This window comes from Thalassophryne amazonica, chromosome 11 (assembly GCF_902500255.1).
Source record: "Thalassophryne amazonica chromosome 11, fThaAma1.1, whole genome shotgun sequence".
Classification (NCBI taxonomy): Eukaryota; Metazoa; Chordata; class Actinopteri; order Batrachoidiformes; family Batrachoididae; genus Thalassophryne; species Thalassophryne amazonica.
Genome location: NC_047113.1, coordinates 19,782,649 through 19,803,024, shown reverse-complemented (window position 1 = coordinate 19,803,024; position 20,376 = coordinate 19,782,649). Strand labels below are relative to the sequence as shown.

Here is a 20,376-nt window from a genome sequence, read left to right as displayed (position 1 = left end):
TTGGGAAATGATATCAAGCCCTAACACACACACTATTGTATTGCATTGCAGGTGATTTATAATTCATTTTCATAGTTTGATTAACTTGTATACAAGAAACAAATACCTAAATAATTTTGGCAGAATGTGCAGCCATAGGAAAAGTTGAGGTGGCTCACATGATGCACCTTTCTCTTCAAGCAAACAAAATCTATCCTGTGCTCAATAAATGTATTTCCATCTGCTACATTCTGCATAAATACAAAATAACAATATATATCACATGGGGTATTATTTGATATATCAAGTATGCAGCATGATGGAATAGTGGTTAGCACTGTTGCTTCACAGCAAGAAGGTCATGGGATCAATTCCCACCTGTGGCCTGTGTGGAGTCTGAATGTTCTCCCTGTGTTTGTGACAGTTCCCTCTGGGTGTTCCAGCTTCCTCCCACATCCAAAGACATGCAGGTTAGGTGAAGTGGAATCTTTAAATTGTCCATAAGTGTGCGTGATGGTGTGACTGTGTTTTTCTGTCTATATATGGCCTTGAGACAGACTGGTGTCCTGTCCATGGTGCACCCACCCTCATGCCCTATGTCTGCTGGGATAGGCTCCAGCCCCCGTGACCCTTAATTGGAGTAAGCGGTGTAGAAAATGGATGGATGGAAGTGTGCACTTGGTAATGTGGCACAGTGCAGACATATTATGTGTACTTGAACTAATCACTCGTGGAAAATAACTGTACCTAATGCGAGCCAATCAGTTCAAATAAAGTTGGCACTTTTCAGAGCTTTCTGGTGGGTTCAAATGGAGGTTAAATAAAATGCTACCAATAGGCATGACATCTATTTAGAACAACCCATCTTCTGGCTTTAGTTTCGCCTCGAAATACCTGATTATTATGATTGATAGCCAGTGTTGCCAAAGTAACTTTGAAAAGTTACTTTATTAGTTACTTAATGCAGTTACTTCATTAGCAGATGCAGACAACGTGTCAGCAGGCTGCTTAATGTAACTAATAAAGTAACTAGTAATCTAACTTGGTTACTCTTAAGATTGAGTAATCAATGCTTATTACTCAACCTTAAGAGTAACCAAGTTAGATTACGAATTACCTTATGACTTACATTACTTATTAGTTGCAACTTGTCAGCAGCTCCTAATAAAGTAACTACATAAAGTAACTAAAAAAGTAATTTTTCAAAGTAACTGTGACAACACTGTTGATAGCTAAATAAAGTAGCTATTGTCTCTGTGAATATGACCCAGATGATCCCAAAAACATACTTCTGATGCTGCATTCAGGTATCGGTGGTATACGGCAGATGGCCATCCAGATGTTCTGCTGTTTTCAATGAAAGGATGACAAAAAATTCCACTAACTGACTGTGAGAGTGGCAGGTGAACACTGCGACATTACCTGGATTATACCACTATATTACTGTTGTGTGCCAAATTCAAGAATATGATTGAAAAGAGGGTTACCTTTATTCCCTTTTCATACACAGTGAGGGACAAGCAACTTACTGCTACATGGAGAAGTGTTTGTGCAATCTTCCAGTAAAGAGTGCGTAATTTTCTGCCTCATTCATTAGGAAAATGGGCATCTCAGAAGAGTCACACTGTGGCACCAACATTGATACCATGGTTACCCAGATGGGTTGTGTTTCCTATTTAGCAAGCAGCTCCAGAGCGACACCCAACAAGAGCTGAGATAAGGGGTCTCTCTGCTGAACACTACATTGCACTTCTGACACACACTGTAATACCTTTTCAATTATCGGTACTATTGAAATATATAGTAAGTTCCTTCAGCTTCTCCCCTTTTTCCCCAGAGCAGATCACAGATGGATCCAGGGCTCTCCCTAAGCTCCAGGTTGATACAATCTCAGCGTCATCATGCTGATTTTCAAGTTTAGGGGTTCACTCTGTTTTCTCAAGTAATTTTGCTTAAATGTATTGAAATTTGTCAGTTTGCAGCTGCGCGGAGTGATTTCTCTTGTCTCCATTGCTTTCCTGTATAATCTCGTAAAGCAGGCATGTCGTGCAAGACTCGCACGTCATTGGTCTGGTTACTGTCACTCAGAAAATAAAGCAATGCTATTGGTGGAATCTCATAAAGGAGGCGTCTTGCAATGATTCAACGTGCAAGACTTGCATGTCATTGGTCTGGCTAACTTTCAAAAGATAAAGCGCTTTTCTTGGTAAAAAGGTTTAAGAGCACCATTTCCACGGGGAAAGTTCATGAACACCATCAACAGACTCTCTGTTCCCAGGAATCATGATGAAGCCCATGTGATAAACAACGCCTGTGGCTCAGAGAACTACATTGTTATTTTGTGCCATCTCTGGTGGTACTCACCATCCGTGAAACAGATAACCATCACCGGAACATCCAGGGTGCTGCAGTCACCGACCGCAGTAGGGGAGAGATGCTTATACGGAAAAAAAAAAAAAGCTCACACTTTGGTTGAGAAAACAGTTCAAAATTCATTCATTACTGTTAAAAAAAAAAAAAAATGCATAAACATATTAAAAAGCATATATCATACAAATACAATAATAAATAAGCAAGATCAATACTTGGATGCAAGTTTATTTAGTTATTATTTTTCTTGTTTTTTCAATCTGTGAGTATATTTGGTTGGAGGTGATCCATCCCCCGCCCACTTCCACTCACACTCTAGCACCACCATGCTCTAACTTTCTGGGGAGCGCCCTTGGATCTGCATGTTGATTTGGTACAAGTTTTACATCAGATTCCCTTCCTGGTGCAACTCCAAATTACAGAGAATGGGCAAGAGTCCACACATTCGTATTATTACCAATAAAGCAATTTAAATGAATAAACAGACATCAGATGACATCAAAACGCTGTGTGTTGCCACACTTTCTCTTTTCCTCACTAAAGTCCTTTTCAGACATGCACGCTCGTCATTTAATAGACTTGGGTTTGCTACTGTATGTGCACAAAACAAAATGAAAAAATTGTCCTTGTCAGACCTTAGTAACATTCCCACTTAGGAACATGTGCAGCAGCAGGGAGCAAGATCCAAAGCAAGTGGTGACGCATACTGTTTACCTCACTGCAACTACTGTGTTAAAACATCATTTTAATCCTGTTGTTGAACACTACACATGCTCTCTGTTATGTTCACTGGTGAATAAAAATGGGTCTGTGTATCGAGAAAGTGAGGACAGGACACGAAATAGAAGTTACTTGACATAACACAGGTTCTATGTTACATGTGTGCCAACAGCCTGAAGGCAACGATAGAAGAGATTCATGAACCCTACAATCCTATTTTTAAGTGTTTTCACTTTCTTGTGTCATCCATGTGACATTATGTACTTACATCAAACTTACTAAATAAAATCATGCACGCATGCACACATACACATATACACATACACAGACGCCACATTGCTTTTAATATAGAGATGAATTATCGCCCCCAGCTGGAATGACCATGAGTCCAGAATGTAATTATCAACATCAAATGATCAGTGTTGCTAACAAATATCCAGTTTCTCCCAAAATATTAGTCCTATCAACGTTCAATTCTGGCCATTCATCCTTGACCCATAATACATAAGCATGCCAAACAGCAAATGTCAGCTCTCCCCAGTTTGTCCTTAATCAAAATTACACACGCACGCATGCACATACAACCTCAATTCCAATGAAGTTGGGACGTTGTGTGAAATGTAAATAAAAACAGAATACAATGATTTGAAAATCCTTTAACCTATATTCAATTGAATACACCACAAAGACAAGATATTTAATGTTCAAACTGACAGACTTTTTTGTTTTTGTGCAAATATTTGCTCATTTTGAAATGGATGCCTGCAACACGTTTCAAAAAAGTTAAGACAGGGGAAACAAAAGACTGGGAAAGTTGATGAATGCTGAAAGAACAGCTGTTTGGAGCATTCTACAGGTGAACAGGTTAATTTAAAACAGGTGAATGTCATGATTTGGTATAAAAGGAGCATCCCCAAAAGGCTCAGCCGTTCACAAGCAAAGATGGGGCGAGGATCACCACTTTGTGGACAACTGCGTGAAAACAAATATTCCGTTTCTCAGCATTCAATTGCAAGGAATTTAGGGATTCCATCATCTACAGTCCATAATATAATCAGAAGACTCAGAGAATCTGCAGAACTTTCTACACGTAAGCGGCAAGGCCGAAAAGCAACACTGAATGCCCGTGACCTTCGATCCCTCAGGCGGCACAGCATTAAAAACCGACATCATTGGGTAAAGGATCTTACCGCGTGGGCTCAGGAACACTTCAGAAAACTATTGTCAATTAACACAGTTCGTCACTACATCTACAAGTGCAAGTTAAAACTCTACCATGCAAAGCAAAACCCATACATCAACAACACCCAGAAACACCGCCGCCTTCTCTGGGCCCGAGCTCATTTGAAATGGACAGACGCAAAGTGGAAAAGTGTGCTGTGGTCTGATGAATCCACATTTCAAATTGTTTTTAGAAATCATGGACGTCGTGTCCTCCGGACAAAAGAGGAAAAAGACCATCCAGATTGTTACGAGTGCAAAGTTCAAAAGCCAGCATCTGTGATGGTATGGGGGTGTGTTAGTGCCCATGGCATGGGCAACTTACACATCTGTGATGGCACCATCAATGCTGAAAGGTACATCCAGGTTTTGGAGCAACACATGCTGCCATCCAAGCAACAACTTTTTCAGGGACGTTCCTGCTTATTTCAGCATGACAATGCCAAGCCACATTCTGCACGTGTTACAACAATGTGGCTTCGTAGTAAAAGAGTGCAGGTACTAGATTGGCCTGCCTACAGTCCAGACCTGTCACCCATTGAAAATGTGTGGTGCATTATGAAGCATAAAATACGACAATGGAGACCCCGGCTGTTGAACAACTGAAGTCGTACATCAAGCAAGAATGGGAAAGAATTCCACCTACAAAGCTTCAACAATTAGTGTCCTCAGTTCCCAAAATCTTATTGAGTGTTGTTAGAAGGAAAGGTGATGTAACACAGTGGTAAACATAACACTGTCTCAACTTTTTTGAAATGTGTTACAGGCATCCATTTCAAAATGAGCAAATATTTGCACAAAAACAATAAAGTTTGTCAGTTTGAACTAGGGCTGAAACGATTAGTCAAGTAGCTCGAATAATTAAAAAAAAATGTTCGAGGCAAATTCTGTGCACCGAAACTTCGTTTGACATTGTAGTACATATGTCAGGCCTGTGTGTTGCGCTGTAGCATCTCTAGAAAAACAAACAGAATTAGACTAGTGCAAGTTGCACTAGTCAATGTTAAAACAATTATGTATGCTGATGACACTGTAGTGTATACCCATGGAAAAACCGTGGAGGAGGTAGCTCAAAAACTAACAAGAGGTTTCTCATTGGTTACAAAATTCCTGCCTTACTTTAAATATTGAAAAAATAGTATCTATGTTTTTTACAAACCAAAATAAACTTCAGAAATGTCCTGAAGTTTTAATCGGTGGTCAGAAATTTCATAATGTTGATCAGTGTAGATATCTGGGTATAATACTTGATTCAAATTTGAATTTTAAGAAACATGTTAAAAAGATAAACACTTTAAAATTTAATTTGTCAAATTATAGATACATTCGAAACTCTCTTACCATCGAAGCTTCTAATGTATATCTTAATGCAATGATTATACCACATTTTCGTTACTGTATGACAAGTTGGTCACAGGCGTGCAAAACTGCCCTTAGGCCTCTTCAACCACTTTATAAAAGCTCTCTCAAGATTCATGATAAGAAAAAACGTTTATTTCATCATTGTCACATACTCTCAAAGTATAATATTCTGAGCTTTGAAAATTCAATCATGTACTCAAATTTATGTTTGTTGTTTAAAATCATTCATGGCACTGCTGCTCCGCCGTTAAAAACTTTCATATCCTTGAACTCGGAAACAACATCTCGAGCCACTCGGTCGATGGGTCGAGGTGAGTGCAGGATTCACAGACGTAGAACAACTTTTGGGAACTCAGCGTTCTCTTGTGTGGCCATGCGCCAGTGGAATATGTTACCAACTGAACTTATTTCTTGTACAAACTTTTACACTTTTTCACGACTGGTTAAAAATTGGTTGCTCTCGGGTCAGACATGTAACCATAGAGTGATCTAATGTCATGTGCTTTGGACACTGTAATTTAAAAAATTTAATGTAATATATTGTAAATTTCCTCTTTTTAATTGTTTTCATCAGCCTGTCTAGGGACTACAGGTGGAAATTAGCACGTGTGCTACAACCTGGCATAATGCATCTCTCCTATTTAAGGATAATGTATATTGTGCACTGTCCGTTTCAAATAAATAAATAAATGAAATGAAGTATAAGCCGTGTAAGCGCTAACAAAATTAGCACAATAGCTAGAGCTTTCCAACACGACACAGAGTGAAATAAAGCCTTTTAGGAGAAAAATGCTCCACGCTGATCATCTGAAATAGCTTACTGCGAGTGCCTATTCGTGCAGCAGCCGATGGCTGCCTCTCTCTGCCCTCTGCTGCCCTCTGCTGCTCTCCCTGCATCTCAGCATTCCCCTCACACCGGGTGAGTTACAGCTCTGACCCCGGACACACTGACAAACAGTCTCTGGAAGAAGTCCACACTTCCTTCTGTGTTTTGCTCAGACTTGCACTGAGTGTTGCGCTTTTTAATTTTCGCTTTTTTTTGGCAACACGCTTCACAATCACACAGTAACTCAAATAAAATAATAAAAAAACTGACTGCGAGGCTTACATGTTCAACCTCCAGCTGAAATGCATCTGCTGAATCGCAGAGAAAGAGAGGAAAAAATACGCAGGGACCCAGTCCACCCACCTTAAAAAAAAGAAAAAAAAACTTAAAATGATTACATTTTACAAGTTGGGGAAAACAAAAAACAGAAAGCCACATCCCATTGCCATTTCACCAAAATGTCAAGACTTTGGCTGAGCTCCTGACACCAGGAAAGATCCAAAAATTGTACAGATGTGAAAAAAAAACTACCCAGGAAAACAGAAAGGGATACACTAAATTTGACAATCTCCGTAATGACGCAGCAACATCGTGCCATTGCTTAGCGAGAGCCCTGGACTGTTGATGTTGTTAAAAATGCAAAAATATGTTTTATCCGATTACTCGATTAATTGCCAGAATTATCGATAGAATACTTGATTACTAAAATAATCAATAGCTGTAGCCCTAGTTTGAACATTAAATATCTTGTCTTTGTGGTGTATTCAATTGAATATAGGTTGAAGAGGATTTGCAAATCATTGTATTCTGTTTTTATTTACATTTTACACAACATCCCAATTTCATTGGAATTGGGGTTGTACGTACCTTGGCCACTTCGCTTGTAATAGCACTCAAAGACTGCATAATGCATAATCCCATCAAAATCAAATATCATAAATAATAGATTGACTTTTGATCCTGAAACATATTATGAGATTCTGCCCTTTTCAACCACAACCTGGAATATGTTAGTGCTCCTACATTACCAGTTTGGACCCACTTGGGTCTAAATGTTTAATTGTTACTCTAAACCTCTGTCCCAATAGACTGTTTTTTATTACATTTATATGTCGTTTAACAAATTCTGTATGTTTTTGTGGGAAGGTTGAAGAAAGAATACAGCTACAATGCTTTAACCTACATTCATTTAAGATAACAGCTGGTTACAAAGGACTATTAAACAGATACCATGAAGGAAAATGAGACCATGTATTACAGTCACTTTTCCACAGACACACTAACGGCTCCTGTAGGTATACAACTATTAGTTTTTAATAATGGAACCTGTAACACAGAATGAAAGACATCAGATGTAAAAGTGAATCAACAGTCAAACATGAACTAATAATTTTTGCATGACTGGAACAAAATATTACAACATATTATACAGCATCAGTGCCATAAACTACTTACTCCCAACAGATACAATTCCATCCATCACAGAGAAGACTAACTCATCTGATGTGGCTTTACCAAAACATGACCACTGAAGGATGTTAGCATTTACTGCAGAAATATCACACTGGATGGCATTACATTGTGCTCGATTGAGATAAAGAAACAAACCCAGAACATGTTTAAGCCATTTTCACTCTCTGTGCTGCTAAGATGTATACTCAAGATTGTGTGTGTGTGCTTGCACAGATGCTTCCCTGTGTTTCACAAAATGGGTCTGGCATGGCCATGTGTCTTCCAAGTTAAAGATACATTAACACTTCTGTACACACAGCACTCACGTTTTCACTTTTGTGAAGAACAGCCAATAGACAATTCATCCACACAGATTATAAAAATAAATAAATCTGATCACAAAGTCTGATAGGGTCCCCAAGCATGGCTGTGGAAAAAGGTGTAGTAGTGGGGTGTCCCTCTAAGATGACAAGACACAAACATCAGGCACACGTACGTGAGAAGACACAAACATCAGGCACACGTACACACATTTGTGTTTGATAAGATCATTTGTTCCACACTTTTTGGGGATGTAAGTGTTACAGTGTACGTTCAAGTTGGGCTCATTTTGTTTGTGACATTTTGTGTGTTTACACATTTACAATACGGTACCATTCTGTTTGCTTCTTAATGAAAATGAAGCAGTGTTGTATAAAGTACCGGAAAATCACACTTAAGTAAAAGTACAGATACTAATTAAAAAAATGACTTTGGTAGAAGTTCAAGTCACTGATTGAAATGCTATTCAAGTAAAAGTCTTAAAGTATCTAGTATTTATTGTACTTAAGTATGAAAAGTAATGTACAACTAAATGTACTCAAGTATTGAAAGTAAAAGTACAAGTAAATGTTAATAATCAAAAACGGACAGTTTTTTTTATATAAAGTTTATCTAGGCTTGTAAATGACTGGTAGTATTAGTCAAAATACTGAAAATTGTGCACATCACACAAAAACACTTCAGAAATAAGGTTTTAAAACCTAAACGAGAGTAGGCTACTTACTAGGTGTTCACAGGAAACAGTTATTTATTTCTATATGTATTTATTTTTTTCATTGTTACATGGATTTATCTTTTCTGTTGCGTTTTGTTTCATTAGGTTCTTTTAGTCTCTTTCTCTAAAATTGTATTGTAACATTATTTGTCTATTATTATTGACTATTATTGTCTATTATGTAGACTATTGTTGTTGCTAAAATATATGAATAAAAATAAATTTAAAAAATTACAATTTGACTCTTTTATGACAATGAACACTGAGCCATTAATTATACAGAAAACAAATGAACACAAACGTGCTGATGCGAACAGTTTAATTCAAATTTTAACATTGAAAACGCCATAGACATGCTAACGCGTTAGCATCGGTCCCATTTTTAAGTTATAAAGTACATCTATCAACTGTTTCAGAAGACCATAACAGGTCGGTTTAACATAAAAATATTAAATATTACTCACAAACATGCTCTTCAGGGTTTTAGCGGGGAAAAATTAGGATAAAGTGAAATAAAACAATCAATCCACGAATCGTAGATCGAAGCACTGCTTCGATTGGTTCAACGTTCAAAGCAAAGCCGCGCTGCAGAAAAGTTAATTACAGACCCGCTGCAGGTCTGTAATCAATGTAGAGAAATGATCATTTTCCTGACAAACACCTCGCCAAGTGCGCACCTGCAAAAAAGCCTACCGGACATGCCTCATGACAAATCTACCTGACTTCGTTGCAGTCACTAGTAATCAGTGGTGTCTTTGGGTGAAAACATGACTTTTTTCGTGTGTGTGTGGTTTGTTTTTTTTTGTTTGTTTGTTTTTGTAACAGGTAACGGCATGGCGCACAGAAAATGTATCAGAGTAGAAGTATGCAATTAAGGTTGGAAATGTAGTGAAGTAAAAGTGAAAGTAAGCTGAATTAAAAAAAACTCAAGTAAAGTACAAAGTCTCCCAATACGTACTTAAGTACAGTAGTGAAGTATTTTTACTTCGTTACTATACAACACTGAAATGAAGTGTGTGTGTGTGTGTGTGTGTGTGTGTGTGTTGTTGTTTGCTTGTTTATTTTATTTATTTACTTAGCACACCTCCTGTCATTTTTACATTATATAAACTTAATAATATAAGTAAATAATACATATGAACTCAGCATCAACTGTTCCTTTGGATTATTTTTGCAATCCAGATGCCACGGGTGACAGAGCTCTATGTGGTTGAAGAACAGTAGCAGCTTTTTTTTTTTTTTTTTCCAAAGGATTTTTTTTTTGTTTTGTTTTTTTTTTGTTTTTTTTAGAATTTTCAAATGTGTGACTTCTTTTCCAGTCACAGAAAGTTCAGTAAAAGGTGTGAATTATTTAATGTTGCTGGTATGATGTCAAAATGGCACTTGATGTGACCAAAAGCTACACTCATATTTGGCTGCTCAGTAATCTTGATGCCAGGCTCTGCATAGTGGTACAGAATACTTATGAAGAATTTCTTTTTATTCTCAAAAACTTCAAACATTTAGTTTTTGTGAAAATAACAACAGGCAAACTATTTTAAATGTTTTATTTTATTATTTTATTATTATATTCTTATGATCTGGAAGGAAGTGTTGCAATATCTGCTTTCCCAGCAAGGGGTGCTACAGCTCCCACTTACCAAGACTATTTTGTAATGATTGATGTAAATAAAGTCTGAGGCAGTCAGTGACTTGGAAATATCGACAGCAGGGGTCTATACTTTGCACAGTCAGTTTTTGAGAATTACTCCAGATAGATTTACCATACAGTATCATACTGTTTGCGTTTCTTGATGTAAATGAGGTCCAAGTCATTAAATATGACTTGGACTTCATTAAGGGCCCCTTCACACATCGTGCAGCTGCTTACATGCCACCCACGGGATTCGAACCTGCACTTTCCAAAAGCTCTGATTGGCAACCAAAAACTTTACTGAGCTACCATCGCTGTCCTGTAAAAGGTGCATGAAAATGCTTGAAATCAAGAAGGACATGGGCGTATTTAAAAAGAAATACAACCACACACCATATAAAAACACTGCATTGTATTCAATTTCTCTTATCAAGCGGGCAATACAAGTATGAACCATCTGTTCCTCTGTAGATGACCCATGGTCACAGACGTACAGTCATGAAATGGCATAAATGATGAAGCAGTGTGCTCTTATGTCCACATTTACTGGTGGCATGTCCTGCTGAAATACGTGTCTTGTGGATGGCACGCTGCAGGACAGACACCACGTCATGTGGAACAGAGCTCACGAGGGTGACGTGACATTCAGATCGCCCGCTGCGCGTTATGATCTGACAGTCCATTTAACCTGGGGTAGCCTGTCAATGTGTGCGCCATGCACCCGCTTACTGCAGCCCATTGCAACAGCGATATATGTTTTTACGTATGCCCACATGAGGACAGCGAGCAGACACAGGCGCGTCACAATGGGCAGTTGTTAGTTCATGTCCGTCCAAACACGGTACGTGTTCCTCACCCATAACATCCAGAACCACAGATCTCCACAGCTGCTCATGTGGGTGGACACACCCCCTGTCAGTTCAGAGCACACATCAACGTGTCACTGTGTCTGTTTGCAAAGCCACACTCATGGAGCACTTAGACAAATTTCACATCCAGCTTAACAGTGATCATCTGTTGACAAACCCCAAGAAAACCATCCCAACCGTGAAGCATGGGGGTGGAAACATCATACTCGGGGGTGCTCTTCTGCAAAGGGGACAGGACGACTGCACCGTATTGAAGGGAGGATGGATGGCTTCATGTATTGTGAGATTTTGGCAAACAACCTCCTTCCCTCAGTAAGAGCATTGAAGATGGGTCATGGCTGGGTCTTCCAACATGACAATGACCCCAAACACACAGCCAGGGCAACGAAGGAGGGGCTCCGTAAGAAGCATTTCAAGGTCCTGGAGTGGCCTGGCCAGTCTCCAGACCTGAACTCAATAGAAAATTTTTGGAGGGAGCTGAAACTCCAAACCTGAAAGATCTAGAGAAGATCTGTATGGAGGAGTGGACCAAAATCCCTGCTGCAGTGTGAAGAAACCTAGTGAAAAACTACAGGAAACGTTTGACCTCTGTAATTGCAAACAAAGGCTACTGTACCAAATATTAACATTGATTTTCACAGGTGTTCAAATACTATTTGCAGCAGTAACATACAAATAAATTATTTAAAAATCATACATTGTGATTTCCAGATTTTTTTTTTATTATATCTCTCACAGTGGACATGCACCTAAGATGAAAATTTCAGAGCCCTCCATGATTTCTAAGTGCGAGAACTTGCAAAATCGCAGGGTGTTCAAATACTTATTTTCCTCACTGTATATGAACAATAATCCTTACATTCAGTTTGTACAGTTACTTATGGGCTGTAAAAACAGAGGGACTGTGTACACAGATGATTGTATTTCCCAAAGTGATAACACCTTAAATTAAAGATTAAATTTGCAGTGTGCATTTGAAATGGATGTTGCTGCGGGAACAAGCGCACTGACAGCATGAAGACTGCTACATGACTCCTGCCTGTGGCATAACCAACTGCATGGACTTCTCATCAAATACATATTGTTTTGTTATTATGTCATGTTGTTTTGAACTCCTGTTTTCTGTTTATTCACCTTTGTAAAATTTTGTAAGAACCTTGTAACTGTTAGAATGGCCTAAACAGTGGGTCACCCCTCTAAGTCTGGTCTGCTTGAGTTTTCTCCCTCAGTATCATTAGAGGGAGATTTTCCTTACCACTGTCACCTGCGTGCTTGCTCTAGGGGTTGGTAAGATTAGACCTGACTTTTGTGAAGTGCCTGGAGGCAGCTCTGTTGTGATTTGGTGCTATATAAATTAAATAAATTGAATTAAAGATTTGAAAAAACAAAAACACAAACATACTTATTATACATCCCTATAATACACTTATTATACATCAAAATGTCAAGCGAAGTCTCCTCTACAAAGGTATCCACTTCAATCACATATCAACTAACCACAGCTGAAACGCCAAGCAAGTAAAGACATGAATCGGAATTAATTTTTGGGGAAAAAACACATCATTTACTCCTACCAAGAATTACTTTCAATTTTTTGCATCCACAACATCCCCTAGGACCTGTCTTTTAGCTGATCCAAACTTTTGCATTTTTGACCTTGTATAAGCTGAGAAATAAATCATAATGTATGAGTATGTAATTTTTGAGAAATAGGCTCTAGGGCATAAGGGTATAAGAAAAATCGTGGGTTACAGGGTGTTAACAAACAAACAAACAAACAAACAAACAGAACACAACAACCCAACTTTGTTGGCAGAGGTAATTAATATCTGTAATCTTCTTCTTTCGGCTGTTCCCATTAGGGGTCGCCACAGCAGATCAATCGTTTCCATCTCACCCTGTCCTCTGCATCTTCCTCTGTCACACCAACCACCTACATGTCCTCCCTCAGCACATCCATGAACCTCCTCTTTGGTCTCCCTCTTCTCCTCCTGCCTGGTGGCTCCATCCTCAGCATCCTTCTCCCTATATACCCTGGGTCCCTCCTCTGCACATGTCCAAACCATCTCAATCTCACCTCTCTGACTTTGTCTCCAAACCATCCCACCTGAGCTGTCCCTCTGATATGTTCATTCCTAATCTTGTCCATTCTTGTCACTCCCAAAGAGAATCTCAACATCTTCAGCTCTGCCACCTGTCTTTTTGTTAGTGCCACCCTCTCTAAACAGTACAACATAGCTGGTCTCGCTACTGTCTTGTAAACTTTCCTCTTCACTCTTGCTGATATTCTTCGGTCACAAATCACTCCTGCCACCTTTCTCCACCCACTCCACCCTGCCTGCACTCTCTTCTTCACCTCTTTACCACACTCTCCATTACTTTGAGCAATTGACCCCAAATATTTAAACTCATCTACTTTCACCACTTCTACTCCTTGTAGCTGCGCTATTCCACTGGGCTCCCTCCCATTCACACACATGTACTCAGTCTTGCTTCTACTGACTTTCATTCCCCTTCTCTCCAAAGCATATCTTCACCTCTCCAGACTAGACTCAACTTGCTCTCTACTCTCACTACAGATCACAATGTCATCTGCAAACATCATAGTCCATGGGGACTCCTGTCTGATCTCATCCGTCAACCTGTCCATCACCACTGCAAACAAGAAAGGACTCAGAGCTGATCCTTGGTGTAATCCCACCTTGACCTTGAATGAGTCTGTCATTCTGACTGCGCATCTCACGGCTGTCACACTATTCTTGTACATGTCCTGCACTGCCCTAACATACTTCTCTGCCACTCCAGACTTCCTTACACAATACCACAGCTCTTCTCTTGGCACCCTATCATAAGTTTTTTCCAAGTCCACAAACACACAATGTAACTCTTTCTGTCCTTCTCTGTACTTCTCCAACAGTATTCTCAGAGAAAACATTGCATCTGTAGTGCTCTTTCTTGGCATGAAACCATATTGCTGCTCACAGATCTTCACCTGTTTTCTAAGCCTAGCTTCTACTACTCTTTCCCATAACTTCATGTTGTGGCTGATCAACTTTATGCCTCTGTAGTTACTGCAGCTCTGCACATCACCCTTGTTCTTGAAAATGGGAACCAGCACACTTTGTCTCCACTCCTCAGGCATCCTCTCACTTTCCAAGATTTTATTAAACAATCTGGTTAGAAACTCTACTGCCATCTCTCCTAGACATTTCCATGCCTCCACTGGAATGTCATCTGCCTTTCCACTCTTCATCCTCTTCATAGCAGCCCTCACTTCTTCCTTACTAATCTCTTGTACTTCCTGATTTACTCTCACCACATCATCCAGCCTTTTCTCTCGCTCATTTTCTTTATTCATCAGCTCTTCAAAATATTCCCTCCAACTTGTCAGCACACACTCCTCACTTGTCAGCACATTACCATGTGCATCTTTTACCACCCTAACCTGCTGCACACCCTTTCCAGCTTTGTCCCTTTGTCTGGCCAATCGGTATCTATCAATCTGCCTTTCCTTCGCTTTTGCCACTTCTTTTTTCGCCTTACGCCGCATCTCCTTGTACTCCTGTCTGCTTTCTTCATCTCTCTGACTATCCCAAAACTTTTTCGCCAACCTCTTTCTCCTTATGCTTTCCTGGACCTCTTCATTCCACCACCACGTCTCCTTGTCTTCCTTCCACTGTCCAGATGTCATACCCAGTCCTGTCCTAGCTGTCTCCCTCACCACATTTGCAGTACTTTTCCAGTTGTCCAAAATTGCTTCCCCTCCAACCAGTGCTTGTCAACTGCTCGCTAAATTTTACACAACAGTCTTCTTCCTTCCAGCTACCATCTGATCCTTTGTTGAGCTCTCACTCTCTTCTTTTTCTTTACCTCTAAAATCATCCTACAAACAACCATCCTATGCTGTCAAACGACACTCTCTCCTGCCACCACCTTACAGTCTCTGATATCTTTTAGCTTGCATCTCCTATATAAGAATGTAGTCCACCCGTGTGCACCTTCCTCCACGCTTATATGTTACCCTGTGCTCCTCCCCTTTCTTAAAGTAGGTATTGACCACAGCCATTTCCATCCTTTTTGCAAAATCAACTACCATCTGTCCTTCCCCATTCCTATCCTTGATACCATATCTACCCATTACTTCCTCATCACCTCTGTTCTCTTCACCAACATGCCCATTGAAGTCCACTCCTATCACCACTCTTTCATGCTTGGGCACACTCTCCACCACCTCATCTAACACACTCCAGAAATCTTCTTTCTCCTTCATCTCACAACCTACCTGTGGGGCATATGCACTGATGATATTCATCATCACCCCTTCAATTTCCAACTTCACACTCATCACCCTGCCAGACACTCGCGTGACCTCCAACACACTTTTAACATACTCTTCCTTTAAAATGACCCCAACACCATTTCTCTTCCTGTCCTCACCATGGTACAACAACTTGTACCCACCGCCAATGCTCCTGCTCTTACTTCCCTTCCACTTGGTCTCTTGCACACACAATATGTCTACCTTTCTTCTCTCCATCATATCAGCCAGCTCTCTCCCTTTACCAGTCATACTACCAACATTCAAAGTGCCCACTCTCATTTCCACCCTTCTAGTTTTCTTCTTCACCTGCTGTTTGTGGCAACGTTCTCCTCCTCTTCTTTGTCGTCTTCGCCCAGCAGTAGGCCAATTTCCACTGGCACCCTGTTGGGCAACAGCACCGGTTGCGGACGCTGTTAACCCGGGCCGCAACCGATCCGGTATGGGAATTTGATTCTTAGTCTGCATAGTTGGGTTGGCTTGTTTTACGCGGAATGCCCTTCCTGACACAACCCTCCGCATTTATTCGGGCTTGGGGCCGGCACTCAGAATGTACTGGCTGCACACCCAAATTAATATCTGTAATATGTATTATTTAATGCTGTTAAGAAATTAGTCCAAATTCTACTAGATAGTAGTATCTACGTACTATGTTAATTATTAACTCATATAGAAATCACTGTTGTTTTTGGATATTTGGGGAGTCAGGTGGTCTGTGAGATTTTTTTTTTCTAATTGGTTAAGTGGCTCTTGGTCTAAAATGTTTGAGAAACACTGGAATACACTGAATGCATGATGCGTTTATGTAGTGTGAGTTGAAAAAATTTTCCACCCAGGTACACTGAATTCTGCAAACCATTAATAAATTTGATGGTAGGACACCCCCCAGCCCTAGAAAAGCCTGGCTGCACCTCACATTGCACTAAACCTTGCTATAAGTAGCACACTTCCAGACCCTGTTCAACAATTAAGTGTAATCTGAACATAGGCCAAGTCCTTATCTGAGTACACAACCTACCATCACAGAACAATTGTGTCTGATTAGTCAAAATCAGTCAAATCCAGCCAGCTGAGACACCAGGCCAGCATGTGTGTTATACATTAGCCTACATGACATTAAAATTTATAATGGAAGCTCAGCGCCACCCTTTATTGACAAGGCTGAGAAGCCCTTCTCCCATCCATTAAAGCTGAAGCCCACTCATTTTCCATTTAAAGGCCTTCAAAATGCTGCTAAATGGAGGTGCCACGGAGCCCCAACAGCAATGAATAGCTCTGTGCGTGCGTGTGCGCGTGTGCAGACCTGTCGGGCTACGCCTCGCGAATTGTGGGTAATTGCCGGACCGTGGTGACCTGCTAGACCCCAGTAACGGAGCTGACAAAGCCGTCATAAAGACCCCACCACCCCCAGGCACGCGCGTAAAGGCGCACACACAAAACGGTGCGCGCAAAACTGAGAGGAGGAGGAAGAGCAGGAGCAGGAGGAAGAGGAGTAGGATGGAGCTGCAGACGCCTGTCAAGCCTTTACTAAGCAGCTGGTTTGTTACAAAGATGAAGACTGTAAGGATAAAACCAAAATCAGTCGCACCTTTTGCCGCAGGGGAAGAAAAAGTGCGCGACAGCCACGTCACGACGGGTCTCGGAGGTTAGATGTCGGCAGGAGGAGATGAGTGACAGGAGAGACTGACGGCAGGAGACAAAACGAGAGGCAAGACTTCAGCCGAGGTTAGTCAGCCAGTCTCTCTCTCTCTCTCTCTCTCTCTCTCTCTCTCTAAGCGCGTGAAGAAAACCACAGACTGAAAAAAAGACCACCAGTTCATCCCGTGGAGCGGAAACACCGGAGCGCGGATCTGGACATAACCGAGCCGCACACATTACGCATCGAGAGCGCAGGAGAGCCATCTGACCGTGATGCCTTCAGGGAAACGCGCAGAAAATGGATAATAAAGGTAAAGGTATGATGCGTTTGATGACAGTGCGTCAGAGGAGGGAAAGGGAAAGGTTCGTTTCCCATCCTGTGTCGCTCACAGTGGTGGGTGCGGAGATATTTTTTTCTTTCCTTTTTTAAGTGTTTATGTTACGCTTATATGTGCGGCGACCTGCCGTGCGATCTTACAATGAGATTTAAACAGCGGGGCTGCAAAGAGATTTACCGGCGAAGCCAGATTAAAGTGACAGATTATACTTAGTAAAGAGGCACAGTTCCCGCCGCGTGCATGGTTTATCTCTTCTGTGACAATGCTCGCCACAGCTCCCCACCAAACAGCTGACCTCGTGTTTGTGGGTTCTCATTGCGTGTGTACTAACTGCGTGAGGTGCGTGTTTGTGACTGTCACACGGGTCAGAGCGCACGAACAGACCCTCTGTATGGTAATGTCTACACTCCCTTATTGGACACACACTCGCACATGCACACGCACACACACACAGCTCTGATATGCAGAAACCAACTCATCTCCACATGCACAAAAAAATGTTGCACCATCACAATTATTCCAGCAGAATTATCTGTCATCTGCAGTTTCAACAAATCATACACATATATAAAAATTGCAGGGGTCTGGTGGGTACAGCCCCCAGGAGCTGGGATCTAGTGCTGGGCCCCAGGAACCAAATTAATTTTGTTTCTAATGATACATTTTCAGCATCTCCTGGATGACAAAAAATCTCAATAGAAGTGCACATTTAAATGAGTCTAGACCAACATTTCATTTGAACTGTCAAAGATAATGTTGAAATAACAGATTATGACATGGAAGTAGGACCTGGAATGATTTTCCTTTTAATTGTAAACCAAATTATGTATTAATTCAGAACAGTTAAACTACCTGAAATTCACAAAGACTGAAAAGACTTGTTAAAGTATTTCAAAAACCACAGCTAAACATTGTAAAATATTTTGAAAATCATGGTAAAATATCAGTAACGTACCTTATAGTAAAAAGTCACATATTCTTGTGTAAATTCCTGTAAATCCATTCAAAGCCACAGTGTCTTTTTTCAAATGAAAGAAAGTCTACAGTAATAATAAAAAAAAGTCACATTAATCTTGTGTGAAATCCTGTTTGAACAGCACAATGTTTATTTTCCAGGGAGAGAGAAATTATTACCATGTTTCCTGACAGCACAAGATGCAGTTCTCTTTTCCCGTTTCTTTAATCTTTTGGATGTGTTCATGAATTTAATTCAAGCCAGCGCCATTCCATGGATTCTCGAGTCCTTAAACTTTTTCAAACTGTCTTTCTCGTCATCTTCACCTCTGTCCAACGTTGCTCCGTGACACAAACATGCCGCAAAATCCTTCTTTTAAAAAGTTAATGGCTCTAAAACTATCCAATGTCCACATGCTAGAAGCACTCACTCAGTGTCGCCGTAGCAACCAACCAGTCCCGCTTTACGACAACTGTCGTAACAGCTACGCTATGAGCGAGGCACTTTTCTCAGCGGACCTCCCCGGACCCCGATTTGTATCTGTTATACAGATCAGTGTCTGCAGATTTATAAAACTTCCACGATGTCGTAAAAAAAAGAACACTTTGCGATAAGCAACCACAACCTCATGATGAAATCCGCAGAATTCCTCAGATCTGCAGAGTTTTCACAGCCCTGAGATATATATATATATATATATATATATATATATATATATATATAGTGTGTGTGTGTATGGGGGTCCATCTGCACTTCCAAATCAAACTGCCTAATATGTTTTTATAGTAATAGATAGATAGATAGATAGATAGATAGATAGATAGATAGATAGATAGATAGATAGATAGATAGATAGATAGATAGATAGATAGATAGATAGATAGATAGATAGATAGCATTAACAATTTATCATTTACCAAATTTTATGTTTTTAAATTTGCCATTTTGTCTGATTAATCGTTGGAATCCAAACCCATTAATTTTACAACAGAAGGGTGCTTGTTAGAGGTAATGGCTCCATCAAGGTCCAAAACACTTATTTTTTCCAAACACATCCAAAGCAATTGAAATACCTACAACAACACTCTTTGAAAAAAAATTTTTTTTTTCATAGCCAGGTGAAATACTTTAAATTTTTCTTTTTTTTAATTTTATGAAATAAGAGTTCCTAATTTGTCTATTTTGCAAGGTATCATAAAAATATTCTGTTTCCAATGCTTCATTCATATCTCTACAAAAATGTAATGTCTGTTCAAGGTTAGAGTGTAGGTCATTCCTTTTTAGCCAATGATCAAAAATCACTGGTGAAAATGTAACTTCCTTGGTACCAGTGATTAGCAAGAGCAGCAATTCCTCTAATGTTAGTAGCACGAGCCAGCCAAATGTTATTTATTTTTAATAAGACTTGAACTATTAATCAGTTGTAAAAGATTTGATAATTATTACCTGTTGACTGATGAATTTACAATTCCATTTATTATATGTACACCATAACCACAAACCCAAAATAAACAAGCACATAGGGCGATACTGAAAGAGCAGTTTAGAAGGAGACTCTCTGCCAGAGCAGCACAAATAATAGGATTAAAGAAGAAAGGCAGGAATGGATGAATGGAATGATGGACAGAGAACAATGAAGAGAGTGAGGGAGCAAAAACC

The 20,376-nt window shown here is 40.0% G+C and overlaps 2 protein-coding genes across 5 annotated transcripts in view; one reads left to right on the top strand and one right to left on the bottom strand.

Moving 5' to 3' along the window:
• Positions 1 to 20,376, bottom strand: part of macrod1 (mono-ADP ribosylhydrolase 1) — a 461,598-nt gene that overhangs the window by 257,804 nt on the left and 183,418 nt on the right. The gene's annotated exons all lie outside the window — the stretch shown is intronic.
• flrt1b (fibronectin leucine rich transmembrane protein 1b) overlaps positions 1 to 20,376 on the top strand; it is a 118,294-nt gene that overhangs the window by 14,265 nt on the left and 83,653 nt on the right. Inside the window, exon 1 of one of the 2 annotated variants that reach the window (XM_034181795.1) lies at positions 17,602 to 17,735. The exons of the other annotated variant lie outside the window; for it this stretch is intronic. The gene's annotated coding sequence lies outside the window, so the exon portion shown is untranslated. Of the gene's footprint in view, positions 1 to 17,601; positions 17,736 to 20,376 lie in introns of those variants that run through there. 2 annotated transcript variants of the gene reach the window in all.